Genomic DNA, 13,783 nt, shown 5'->3' with positions numbered 1-13,783 from the left:
ACTCAACATCTCCAAATCCGAGCTCATCATCTTTCCTCCTGCCAATGTTGCTATCCTTCGAGTATCTCCCTCTTGGTTGACAGCACTCTCCTGTCAACCAAGTCCGCTGCCTTGGAGTCATGCTTGACTCAGCCCTCAGCTTTACTCCTCTTTCAGAAACCACCTAAAATCCTGGTCCATTGACTCATCATTTCTTATCTCGACTATTACAACCTCCTTCTCACTGGCCTTCCTGACTCTTATATTTTTAACCTTCAATCCATACAGAATTCTGCAGCTAGGCTCATGTTCCTCTCCCACTGCACTTCTTCCACTTCTCTGCGTAAATACCTTCATTGCCTCCCTATCCGTTTCAAAATTCAGTTCAAGCTCCTTACCCTCACTTATAAAGCCCTTAGCAACACTTATCCCACTTACATCTCTGACCTTGTCTCAAGGTACATACCAACCTGGTCACTCGGCTCTGCCTCTGACCTCCGCCTTAATTCACCTCGCATTGCTTCCACCCATGCTCGCCTCCAAGACTTCTGCTGTGCTGCCCCTAATCCCTACCCCATCTCACTTGACTCTCCCCTAACCTTTAGTCCTTCAAACACTCACTCAAAACTCACCTTTCCAAGATCGCCTATCCTACCTACTCCTAACCATTCTATCTATCACCTCCTGTTCCTCGTCTGCCATCTCCATCTTTTCCCAGTTGTTCTTACTGTCTCACCACTCCTTCCTCTAGAAAGTAAGCTCTAGAAGGCAGGGTCCTCTCTACTTATTGTTTCACGTCTGTCTACTGTCTGACTCCCTTATTCATCCTGTCATGTCTTTTGCTGCACTCTGTGTGAGTCCCCATAGCATCTTTCACACTCATCTCTGTTACTTCTATGTATTACCTCATCTATTTGTTACTTGCTTCTGTATCCGGCGCTACAGAATCTGTGGCCTAAATAAATAATAATAATAAGTCCTGCCCACCTTGTAAGGTCTATTGTGGAAAAATTGTCTGCTCTCTTAGGAATCCAGGAGGTCTCTCTTAATTCAGGAGCCTCCTGGATATTTGGAGAGAGTAGGCAATCTTTCCCTCCAGTGCTGATGACGTTCTTCCACTCATTTCACCTTATGCAGTGCTCTTCACACTGACTGTATTAGATGATCATGTCTGTATTTATGACATTATAGAGTAGCAGCAATTATTTGTGTGTTTGTACAGGAACAAAGAAAAGCTAAATATTTGCTGCTACTCATTGGTACCATATAAAGAAAATATCAAGTGTGCGCCTTCTCCTATAGACACTGCGAGGAGCATTGCTACAATTTTAATTGAGTAATCCCAGAGTGATTTTTATATGTAATTCAGTTTGTTCTATGTGTTGCTCTAGATATATATAATGCATTATGGTATTGGGAGTTAAGAGACTAAATCTCTCAGACAAGGTCACAGCACATGCTGTATATTTTATCAATTATGCATCTGTAATTTTATTTAAGACTGAAAATAGTGACAACAAGCATGCATATTTATAACTGGGGCTGCCAGACACTTTAAAGATATGTTAATGGAGTTGTTCCTTGGATAATTGAGCATACTACATGTCCTATAAACAGCTTGTTCATGATAATCAGATATAAAATATGGTGTGAGCACTTCAAGTGAGAGAGTTAAAGAAGATCAATTGAAACATATATATTGATCTTTCAAAGATTATTAGTCTCCCAAGGAACTTGAAAAAAATGTAAGTAAATCATTGAATACCAGTTCATTTGCAAAATTGTAAAGTACATTTTATAGTGCATTTTATGATGGATATCAACTTTAAATGCATCAGGGAAAGCTGATTAGTTTTGGGTTATGCACTCAGTACTAAAGCTTTAAGTCCATTCCAATGTGGGATTCCTACTATAGTCGACTGCTCATTACCTTTGTAAATGCTAAGAATGATCACGAAAAAAGTATTTAAAGAGTATGTTTACCTAGAATAATAAAACATGTACTGCCTATGGGCAGTGCCTAGTAAAATGATATGACTCAAATACTAATAAGAGATATTGAAGATGTTGGGGCATAGGTTATGTAACTTGCAGGAAAAACAGACATCTCAATAATTTGGGCGCCGGGCCATCTCAATATTGCAAAATAAACTCTTTATTTACACGCCTTCTTCACTCCAGCATGTTCGTGAATGGTTGCAGTGATAAAGTAAATATGTACAGTTCCTATATACATCTTCTGTCTCCTACTGCACAGTTCTTAATAGACAACATTTTAATGGGACAGTCACATTTAAAATTGTGGATTTTTAGCTATTACCCCTGTGGGGGTATTATCTCCCACCCCTTTTCTGCAGGGGTAATAACTCTCATCCCTCCTCTATAGGGGTATTATCTTTCACCCCTCCTCTGTGGGGGTATTCTCTCGCAGCTGGACACTGACAGGTACTCCTTGTGTGCCTTCTGTCAACTTCAGCATCACTCCTCCTCTACGGGTGACATTTTACATGTTTCTCTCTCAGCCCTTTGAATGTATGCTGCCTCTCTATCATCCAGTGACATTCTGAGGTAATTTCTCCCTTAAATCTGTCCATGTCACTAGCATTTTGTCTGTGATGCTGTACTATAGTCCTCATGGCAGCAGGCCACGGACAAGCTCCCCAGATTACAATGTGGTACCCAGGACCTCCTCCCCTCCGTCCCGGGTCCCTGGCTGTTACTCTCTCCCTACACAGGTTCTTATCCCCCCATACCAGCCTTATCCTGCTAAGCAACATTTCTGGTGTGTCTCCTCTGTATCCTAGTGCCGGTCACACATTCAGTCACTAGGAGGTGTGAATAGTTACTTCAGACGGAGTGTAAGGAGTCCCCTCTAATTACATTAACTGGCATATGGACTGGTCAGCATGAGCTTTGATTCTTTTACTGTCAGTGTGGAGAAAAAAAGGAACATTTTAATCTGTGCGTATGCAGTAAGTGTGATTAGGAGGTATTCGTAAAACGCATTTTATGAAATAAGAGTATCTGCCTCTTATATTACCAAAAATCTACATTCTGGAAATGCCAGATAATAACCTGCTAGCTAGTGTCACTTTATAAACAGCACCTTTATAAAGTCAGAGACTGGGATTGTCCAAATCTATTTAGTTTCATTCCATTATTTGAACTGAGCCTATGTGTCAGCAAGTCATCAAAAAATTTCTATTTATTTCAGTCCAAATGCTCAGCAGTTGCGACCTTTCAGTTTATGCTGTCTACAAGGGCAAACCCGAAGGACAGAGGCGAACGTGTCTGCACATGACTTTTATATTATCTATCCCCTGAGATTGAGCCATAGTATAATATCTGCAGTGTTATTTTCACATATAGAGTTTATGTATCGAAGGACACTTATTTATGTAGAAGAAACAGAAAGTCATAGTGTTTGGGATAAGTGTCTATGAATGCAGGAGTGAGGGCAAAGATAAAATTAGAACAAATATTTAGAAAAATTGTTTTTTGCTTAATGTTTGCACCTCTCGGGCAAAATATGCATTCAGTACTTTTAAGAGTATATAGGCGTCATACTAAAAGCAAATATGGCATACTAGAGCTTTTTTGTATTTTTTTTTTCATTGAGATGTGTTAGGTAAAATAAGTAATGTGCAAGTATGAGATCATGTGATGCAGACTATACATACCCCCCTTTCTGTTCTCAAATGTACTGGTGTATGTTTAAGTGTAAGTTTGGCATCAGTTATCTAGAACGATTTGTTTTTCGGATAAGAGTTTTTGCCATAGTTTGGAACATCATTCTGCATATATACCATTTTATATATCTACATTACACCATCCTTCCTTGCACTTTTTCTAGTATATTGAAGTTAGATAATTGGATGATGGTGGTAATCAATAATATCTGTACACTAATATCGGTTGCGATGCGATTTATATGCAACCGAATCATAATCTTAGTAACATGTAAATAAGTTTAATCTATTTCTTTTAGCTAATAGAAAATATAGGGGGCATTTCAATTCCCCACATTGTTCTACAGAACAATGCGGGATGTGCATCATTACCATGAGTGCGGTAATTTTAACACGGATTTATGCTCGTGGTTCAGGGAACAGCGAGCAAAAACCAGCATTGAAATAACTGTACTAACGGTAATAATGGGTATCAATTACCATATTAAGGATAATGGAGTGCACCCCATGTGTTTTAAAAAAACAACGCAGAGAATTAAATCTTACCCATAATGTGGTAAATAAGCTAATTAATGTTTCCACCATATTAATTACATCAAGTTTGGTATCATTCTGTTTGCAATCACATGAGAATGTTTCCGGTAGTATTGCAAGCACTAGTTATAACTAATTTCACTCTTCAAACACCAAATAGCAACTCCAGAGATGTCATAAAAGAATCAGTTTATACAGGTCTAGAGGCGGGAATCAGAGTAAGGACGCTTGGCCACACATGGAATGATGTCCCCACCTCAAGGGACAATAACTAGAGGAATCAAGCAATGGGGCATCAACTTCTTGGGAGGTCATGACCCATCGACCTATGAATTTGGACCTTAATACTATAACTGTGTATCTTTGTGATGTCACTGCTTCTTATGACTGTACAATGCATACATTTTTCACCTCTGGTTTTGAAACCAGAGCGTTCTGACAGAAGCTTGTTGTTGGTGCTAACCACGCAGTTTTTTGCTTGCGATACTTTGCACTGTAATCTATCTTGCAAATAAAACTCTTGTGCTCTGGAACCACAGTGATTGTATCAGAGAATCTTTATTTCATACGATGCATATGAAAATATCAGCTATTACCCTTTAAATTGTTTAGGAGGCATTAGATGATTATCAGAAAAATATGTATTTATTTATTTTCATACTGGCTTTCAGTACTATCTTGATTGTGGATTTCCAGTTACCAAGTCACTTACCTGTGTACATGTTGTCCTCAAGTAAGGGTCAAGCAAGAATTTAAGAAAGTATATGGTGGTATTATGTTATCCAGTAAAACATGTGGGCTTAATTTTGTGCTAGAAACAAAAATGTATTGCAATTATGCTTTAATTGACTACCTGCAATGAACTTGATCATTGATTGTATTATTTACATATACTATTAGCTCTTTCTACCAAATAATTACCAACTTTACGAATCTTCTGGAAGGGAGGTCAAGTGACAAGTGGGGAAGTATTTGCGTCACTTTAGCTCCGCCCCATGTCATTCACTATTGCTATTTGCAGCAAATGCGTGACAGGGCTTAATGAAGCCTATCTCATCATTCAGCCCTGCCTCTGCTGGGGACCCAGGAGGGTGTCTGCTCATTTTGGGAAAGTAGTCAAATGTATTCTACCAAGAATGAGACTAGCAGGTAACATCAATTACTTCAATAATACAGTGGGGGTTATTTAATTAAACCAGCACATTATGGCTAAGCGCGGCTAGTGTCAACACGTTACAGCAACAATGTAGATTTCCCCATAGGGCTGCAAAGGAAAATCCGCAATGTTGACATTTTAAATGCAATGTGCTGGCTTAATTGAAGATACCCCTGTGAGTATTATTTATAAACCATGCGCAGCTACTGTTTTAAAATGTGTTCAACATGTAATAAACAGAACAATGACGATTGTTGGCTGATATTTTTTATTATACCTTTATGCTATTTACACAATATTGTTAAATGACCACTAAATACAAAATTTATTTGTTAAGAAAACCTGAATAATGAAAAATAAATGAACTAAAAATAAAAGTAAATAACTTAAGGTGATCACCAAAAGTTGGATCTATGTTTTAAGTCTTTCCCAAATCCAGTGAGAGAGAAAAGTAAGGATGATGTGCCATTAAAATGTAATATTGTCCACGGCAAGGGCTGGCTGGCAGGGTGGACTACCTCAGGATGGGTCAATGGGCTAGCTGCATTTCTTTTCTTTTAAAATATTCCTAATAGGTTACTGAGCCAAGTCTCAACCCCTGGGCTAAAATTTGCCATCCAGCCGATGTCCACGGCTGACTATGAACAGTTTTATCCACAGGCAAAAAGCAGTAAGCACCATTATACCTTAAACCCTGTTATTGCATTTACATCTTAAGCAATAACAATCATATCACTAACTGTTTACTTATAGCAATAACAATAAAAACAGTAGCATTGCACATATAGCAGCCTTATAAAAATAAATTTAAATCCTAGGGAATATTTTAGTAGCTTGTCCTGGCTGCTTTAAGGTAATAAAATATATTTTTAATAATACAAACAAAATTTGTTACATTAATACAAACAAAAGGAGAACGGTGAGATTTTAAGGGCCTCAACTGCTACCTTTTGTTTATAGAGTTAAAGCAACTCAAAACACATTTCTAAAGACCCTAATTGCTAGCTGTTCAAGATTGTTCACTATATTTTATTGCTGTTATAATGTATGTTTGTTGCATCAAGTACCTTTTATGTGAGACCTAAGAAAACGCTAGTGTTCTAAATCTACGGTCTTAAACAAATTCCTAGTTGTTAGCTGGAGGGCAGCATAAGTAGCAATCATTCACACTATAAATAAATTATAATAAGTATTATAATAGCAGTCCGGATCATTGAAGTGTGAAAATTTGTTTACTCAGAGAGGATTGTATTAAAGTTGAGCAAAATTTTCAAAACTGTTCCAGTGATATTAGTCTCACTCTACTCTTAATTTCACACATTTCGCTAGCAGAATTTGGCCTTAAGTGTCCGTGTTGTTTTTCACCTAATATTTCATAGACTATAAATTCTCTGAAGTTCAAATTTAGAAATCCACTACAAAATGGGAAGTGGCGAAGCAAAAGTGGAACTCAAAGAGTGTATTACAAGAACATAGCAAAATGGCCTTTACCACTGCACAATTCAACTCTCACAAAATGTTGCCATTGTAGATAGTATTATTGTAAACTAAAACAATGTCAATGTGCAGCCTGAATCAGTGATCAAAAAAAGCTTGCAAAGCATAGTAACTTTATTATTAACCAAGAAAAGGAGTTAACTAAATGCAGTGCACTATATGCTGCAATATTTAGGGAGCTAACAGTGATATTGATAATCTGGTACGGTAGTAATAAACATAAAACTTCAAAGCGTAGAAACTATTTTAAATCTGAATCTATCAATGAAGCATTCTTTAAGTTATAGTGTTGTAATTTCTACGATTTCCACTGGCCCATCTGCCAGACCATTAATACAGAGATTTAAAAGAACATATGCTGCAGGCATGTGCATGATGTCATGACGACCTTTTGTATAAGTGGCCCTTAAGTGCTGTATGGTCATCTTAGTCTATACACACTTTGTACACCAGAGAAAATGTTTGGGTGGGAGGTTTGTACACATTCTTTTTCAACAAAGAGTACATTCAAGTTAGAACTTATTCTACTGTTATTGTATGATGATCCAAAAGATGGCTAATAAAGGAACAAAAGTCTGCCCAACCTAGGTATATGTTTGGGTCTGTTATATAAGGATTTTTTTTGTGTAATCTTTTTTGCTTTTAAAATAGTGTAAGTATAAATGCTCCTTCATTATTTTCCACTTTACAGTTTTTTCTCAAAAATACTGCTGTGTTGGTGTGTATCGGTCAGAGTGTCTGGTGTGAAACATTGCTCCCAGAAAGAGCATCGAGCAGGGCTCCATCATGGATCGAAGTCATTTTATTAGGGCCCTGTGAAGCTGGCAAGGGAACCCATGCTCCAAAATTGGCAGACAATATCTGTGTGTGCCACCTTGCTAAGGGATATATATTGAGAGCCATGATGTCTTCAGGATCAGAGCTATGTAAACTTCTGAAGGTCACAATTAAGGGAGGGAAACTATTCAGCGATGAGATGTTGGTAGAGCTGTTTGAAACCAACCTATATACAACACTATGTCAAAAGGGATGCCAACTGGGTGGGTTTCCTTGCACTTAAACAAGCAGAGATACTTGTGGCACTTCTGGAAAAGCAACAGGAAAAGCTGTATTGGGCATTAAATTTAGAATGGACGTCCCTCTGCTAGAGGAAACTGATACACCCACAAGTGGGCAGTCATACCATATGGAGTTTAATCCTCCCTAAACTAGATATTAAAGACCATATGATTGGTGAACCACTTTTGGGATGCTCTGAAAACAATGAAGCTACTTTGAAGTTAGGGTTAGATGCTTACCACACCATGACTGCACAGTTAATGGAATATTATCATCATTGACAAACTCCAGATGTTTTGTTAGCTAGCCTCTTGGCAGCCTTCTCTAAATCTTGCACCCACTGAATCCTAGCCCTCCCAGTAATGTGTTGTCCACAGATCTCAAATCCATTGCACAAGAGTAGGGCACTGCATGATTAACTGTGATGTTTAAGTTGTCTCGCCGATTCCTCTGGTTTTATATGTACATGTTTGTGATGCTCCTCCATTCTAGCAAAATATTACTGCATTCATCATGAAGCCTTACTTAGGCTTAGGTCTGGAAAAAAGGGATGGACTGACAATGGACATGCATATTTGAAAATAACCCATTATGTACAAAACACGGAAACCTCTAGGTCCTGACCACTTATATTTTGGACTGGATCATCAGTAGCCTCAGAAAATGTTTGTTAAATCTCTGGCTGTTGGTGTTTATACAGTAGATGAGAGAGTACTACTCTCTCTTTAGGTAACAGAACCAATATAAAATAAACTGCTAATATGCAGTAAGGTGACACCTGCAAAACTGTGGGTAATGATGAACTCTTTGCTATACACTTTTGCTTAATTGAACAATATGCAGAATAGGCAAGATTATGTATGAATGTAACTTAAAACTTTCTTTATTTGAAATATACAAACACAAATAAACAATAACAAAATTATATGCATTCTGGTAGAATGATGTCATTTGTATTGGGTAGGGAAGCAACAATATAGATAGTGAAAGTCAGATAAAGAAGTTGCATTTTGAATTGTGCTAACAATGCAGTTTCTCACAAGCAGAAAACATACACTTTAGTCTGCCTGTTTCCTGCTGAATGTGAGAGGCTGACTCCCCAAGTAACGTCATCTTCCTGTACTATTTGTGGTCTAATGGGGCTTCAGGCATGTAATACTGTGATGTGTGTGATGAGAGGTTATTTTTCTGGCTGTGGCTTTTTCTTTAGGGAACAAAATTTAGCAAAAATATGCAATTAAGGAAAAAAATTCTCCATGATGAATTACTGTTCAGATATGTAATTGCACTCTTCATGATGGTGGTTCATAGAGCAAACCTCTGCAGATTTGCTGCTCTGGGTGCTTGGAAGGCACTGAAAAGATGAGGTGTAATATTTTAAGACCCATCACCTAATGAAGGGCACCATTGTCATTGCACTGCTGTATGTCCCATTAAAAGAGGGACTGACCAACACCCTATGTAAAAACTTTAATTTAGAAAATCACATTTTAATAAATGTGGTGGCTGACGAATGTTAATTATTGCCAACAATCAAGGAAATCTAGCTAATAGCAATCTGGAATATTTTTGTAATGTTTGCTCAGTTTTCCTTTGAGCGCTTCAGATCTTGAAGTATTTTTAGAAATCGTCTATAAGGCATTCATTATTATAATTACAATCCAGTTGATTGACATCAAGCATTCTGCTCAGTAGCAATGACTCTTCAAGAAAGTGATTTTTACTCAGCCAGAATAACAACTATTTCATAGTTTGCCCAGTTAACGAAACACACTGCAATATTGTTAAGTATTTAATTCTATGATCATATACCACATGATGAAAATAGGAACTTAAAAGCCATGAATTTTACAATTGTAAGTTATCTTATTAATTTTTTTCTTTGATATTTCTTTTTTTGAAAAATCTCATTTGGATATAATTTCATTCTGCATTTGTGAAAGGGACGTTGTTAGTGACACAAATGATTCTTTCAAGCAAATTACTTGAGAGAACAAATAATGAATACTTTGCTCCTTCCTAGTGCTAGTTATCGAAGACTAAGGCTTCAAGAATTTTTGCATAAATATCAAGTTTAATGGTTTCAGTTCTATTTGGCCTAATAAAATATAATGATTGCTATTCGTAAGACATAAAGCATAAAATAAAAATTAAAGGGAAACTGCCTTTGATATGCGTCAATCTTTGATTTTTGGATGGATATTGAAAAAAGCACAAAGACTCATATGGCATGGGTAAATCAACTGTCTATTCAGTATTTGTGAGAGGGAAATTATACTTGGTATGTTGTGTAACATCATTCAAGTTCCACGTGTTTGTGATAGAATTATTCCTATTGCTGTCATTGAGAAATGTCATCTTTTTAATTACAGATGAGCTTCCTCTTAGAGACAGAGGGATTGAGTATTTGTTACAGAGTGTGGCAATTGAGCCACATACAGTTACATCATCAGCTATTTATATAGCGCCACTAATTCGGCAGAGCTGTACAGAGAACTCACTCACATTATGACTTTCACATAGAAGTGTATGCAAAGGGACGTAGATAATGCAGCACAAGTCAAAGCAATTTGTTTTCTAATTTAAAAAGTGGATTGTTGAAATGTATGTCTCATAAATCTAAGTGTGGTCAAAACATGCATACAATTTTATAACCGTTTTTCAGTGCAAATCTTAAATGAAACTACAGAATAACTGGAAGATTTACTTAATTGATGTTGTAGAATGGTTAACCTGAGTAACATTTTGTTTATATTCAATTCACTCAATAAGGGAATCAGGTGCTAATTATTTGCCTCTAAGGTTATGTTACATGGGTCCCCTACGTTCTATGGCGAATTCCTGAACGTCTGGTCAATCTGGAGCACTTCCCTAATTGACAATGTTCCTGTCTGCCATAGTTTGCCCTCTGAGATAAATTCGAAGCATTTCCTTCACACTGATAAGTGCAGAAACTTCCCTCCAGGCTCAAGGAAAATTGCTGCATCTATATATTACATTTACATTTCATGTAAATGTAAATACGATACCTAGAAACATTCTTCTTTACAGTATGCAATTATCTTCTGAAACATGCATGACAAACAGTTTTTTTCATAAAAAGCACGAAAAATAGTAGATCTTAAAAATTTCACAATGAAAATAAATTGGCTGTATGAGACAACTCACATTATATTGTCATAATTGATTGGTACAGTATGCAGGGACGGTGCTAGGTCCACGGCGCCCTAGGCATTTTTAAAAAAGCGGCGTCCTCCCCCCCCCCCCCGCAAAAATCGTCGCCCCCCCGCCCGCAAAAATCGCCGCCCTCCTCCCTCCTCTCCTTACCTTGTCTCACCACCGCCGCCTCTCTGCTCCATCTCCTCCTCTCCACTCACTGACACTAGTAAGTGGAGGGGAGGAGATGGAGCAGAGAGGCGGCGGCGGTGACAAAATAGCCTCTTCCCCCCCCTCCCCGTCCATCTGAATGCTGTGCGGCGGCAGTGACAGGTCTGGTCAGCGGTCGCCGCACAGTTTTAAAGTATTTTAGAATTCTGTGGCGCCCTCCAGAGCCCGGCGCCCTAGGCAAGTGCCTAACCTTGCCTAATGGGAGCGCCGGGCCTGACAGTATGTGTTATGTATATAGAAAATATACTATACCATTGCTTATGTGAAGCCAAATCATACTTAAATAGTCATTTGCTACACTGAATGTTGAAGGTCATGTCTTAATTTATAGAATTGCATTGTTCATATAAGTAGAGAGTACTGCCTTCCAGAGGATTCATCCAATAAAATCTATGAATTCCATTTTTGCTTTGATATTTTTCGCTGAATGCCCATTCCACACTGTATTTTTAATGTAGAGTAGAGTTGTGATACATTTAATTCATTCTGCAGTGTAGCATAATGAGGTGAATAGTCTATGAAATAATTTTTAACATTTCTCTAGTTGTGAGCTATTTTTTTACATTTAGAAAGTTAGATTAGTTACTAAACTTTCCACTACAAATAACTTGTGCATCTTTGCTACCACATTATCTGCATTCCGATGCATTATGTTATAAACTACCAGGCAATGCAAACAGATTAATACAGAGTGATGACTTCTCTTATAACATTTATAATTTCACTCCAGGTTTTTGTTATAATATATTTCAGTAATTTTATACCTCATCATTTGATAAATAAGAACAGTGCTCCAACAATATAGCAAATTGAAAAGATGATGATGATGGTGATAAAAATTGTGTGTGTATATATATATATATATATATATATATATATATATATATATATATATATATAATTTATTTATTTTACTTTTTTTAAAAAACAGTGTGACCCCTTTTTGCCAGAACTTATAGCCTGGGCTGGTAGCTGCAGATTTGAGGGGACAAACCGGAGTTTCAAATTGCAGGTGCCCGGTGGGCCATGGGTATGCTGGCACTTGTAGTTCCCTGGAATTTGCCACTCCAGGCCAGATAATGACCACTGGACTGTTACAGCTGACAGGAAACACCATGAACTTGTAGAACAGGTAGGAGAGGTCTTCACCTATAGCAGCCGACATTCCAGTATAGCTGGATGCGCTCACAGGTACTCAGATGCCCCCAGGTCTTAAACTCAGAGTAGTACAAGTTTATGATGTCACTGCAGCACTGGCGAGAGCCAGATAGGAGGTAGTAACGAAGTCCAGTAAACAGGCCGAGGTCCAAGGGCAATAGCAGGCAGCAGAGTGAAGTCCAGGCAAGGGTCAGGGGCGGCAGAAGGCAACGTATCCAGAGAACAGGCTGAGGTTAGGGTCACAGGCAATCCAACAAAGTCCAGAAGCAAGCCAGGGGTCATACACGTAGAATCAATCAGAATACTCAAAAAAGGAGCAGGAGCAGGAAGCCAAGCAAAACAGGAAGCTATAACTGGCAGTGAGGCTCAGTCCTCACTGCCTTAAATAGTGAGGGGAACCAATCATCAGCAGAGTATCAGCGAGCCCCTCCCTAATCAGCCATAGGAGGCTGTGCTCACATACTCCTGCACACTCCAGACTGTTAGACAGCTGGCCAGCTCGGCGGCAGGGGGAACTAAGCATCCCGCTTGTTGCCTAGGCAACCGGGACGTAGAGGGAGGAAGTGACATCCTGATCATCATGGTGACGGCCGGGACGTCAGAGGCACCAGGAAGCGAGCCACGGCTGCCAGCAGGGGAGCCGTGGCTCGCAATAGGCACCCATCCTTTTTTATCATTTTTGTTTATGCGCTACATTAAAACACCAGTTATCATCTTCAATATGACTGGCGGCTCAACTGCATGATGATACGCTTAATAGTGTAAATGTTGATGTTGCTGATATTTAAACCCATGCAACTCAGCATATACGCATATTTGAGTGTTTTTATGTATAACTGCATTTCCAACTTGGCATCAGCCACTATATGTATGTATGTATGTATGTATGTATGTATGTATGTGTATATGTATATATAATCATTGCAACATATGATTTACTTGGTTTATTACAGTGATGGCTAACCTGTGACACTCCAGGTGTTGTGAAACTACAAGCCCCAACATGCTTTGCCAGTTATCAGCTAGTAATCTAATGGCAAATCATGCTGGGGCTTGTAGTTTGTTATGTTATGCTTGTATTTGCCATTTGCGGGTTTGGCATTTGTGTTACAATTACTGCTATTTATAAAAAACCCACAATAAAAATAATATTTTTTATTATTATAAAATAATTATAACATATTTTTTAACATTGAACTGTGAACCCCACTGTGACTGTAGTTTGATGTTTCAGCTCTGCCATTTGAGACAATAAAAAAAATGACAAATTTTACTATTCTTATTATATATTTTTCGATTTATGTCTTTTTAGTTTGTAACCAAT

At 38.1% G+C, this 13,783-nt stretch overlaps 1 protein-coding gene and 1 pseudogene across 8 annotated transcripts in view; both read left to right on the top strand.

Moving 5' to 3' along the window:
- DMD (dystrophin) overlaps window positions 1–13,783 on the top strand; it is a 1,967,742-nt gene that overhangs the window by 425,753 nt on the left and 1,528,206 nt on the right. The window lies entirely within an intron of this gene.
- LOC142140582 (adenylate kinase 2, mitochondrial pseudogene) lies at window positions 7,606–8,195 on the top strand (annotated as a pseudogene).

Source organism: Mixophyes fleayi, chromosome 2, assembly GCF_038048845.1.
Source record: "Mixophyes fleayi isolate aMixFle1 chromosome 2, aMixFle1.hap1, whole genome shotgun sequence".
NCBI classification, from domain to species: Eukaryota; Metazoa; Chordata; class Amphibia; order Anura; family Limnodynastidae; genus Mixophyes; species Mixophyes fleayi.
Note: the sequence above shows the minus strand (reverse complement) of the source record. Positions and strands in the feature narration are given on the sequence as shown.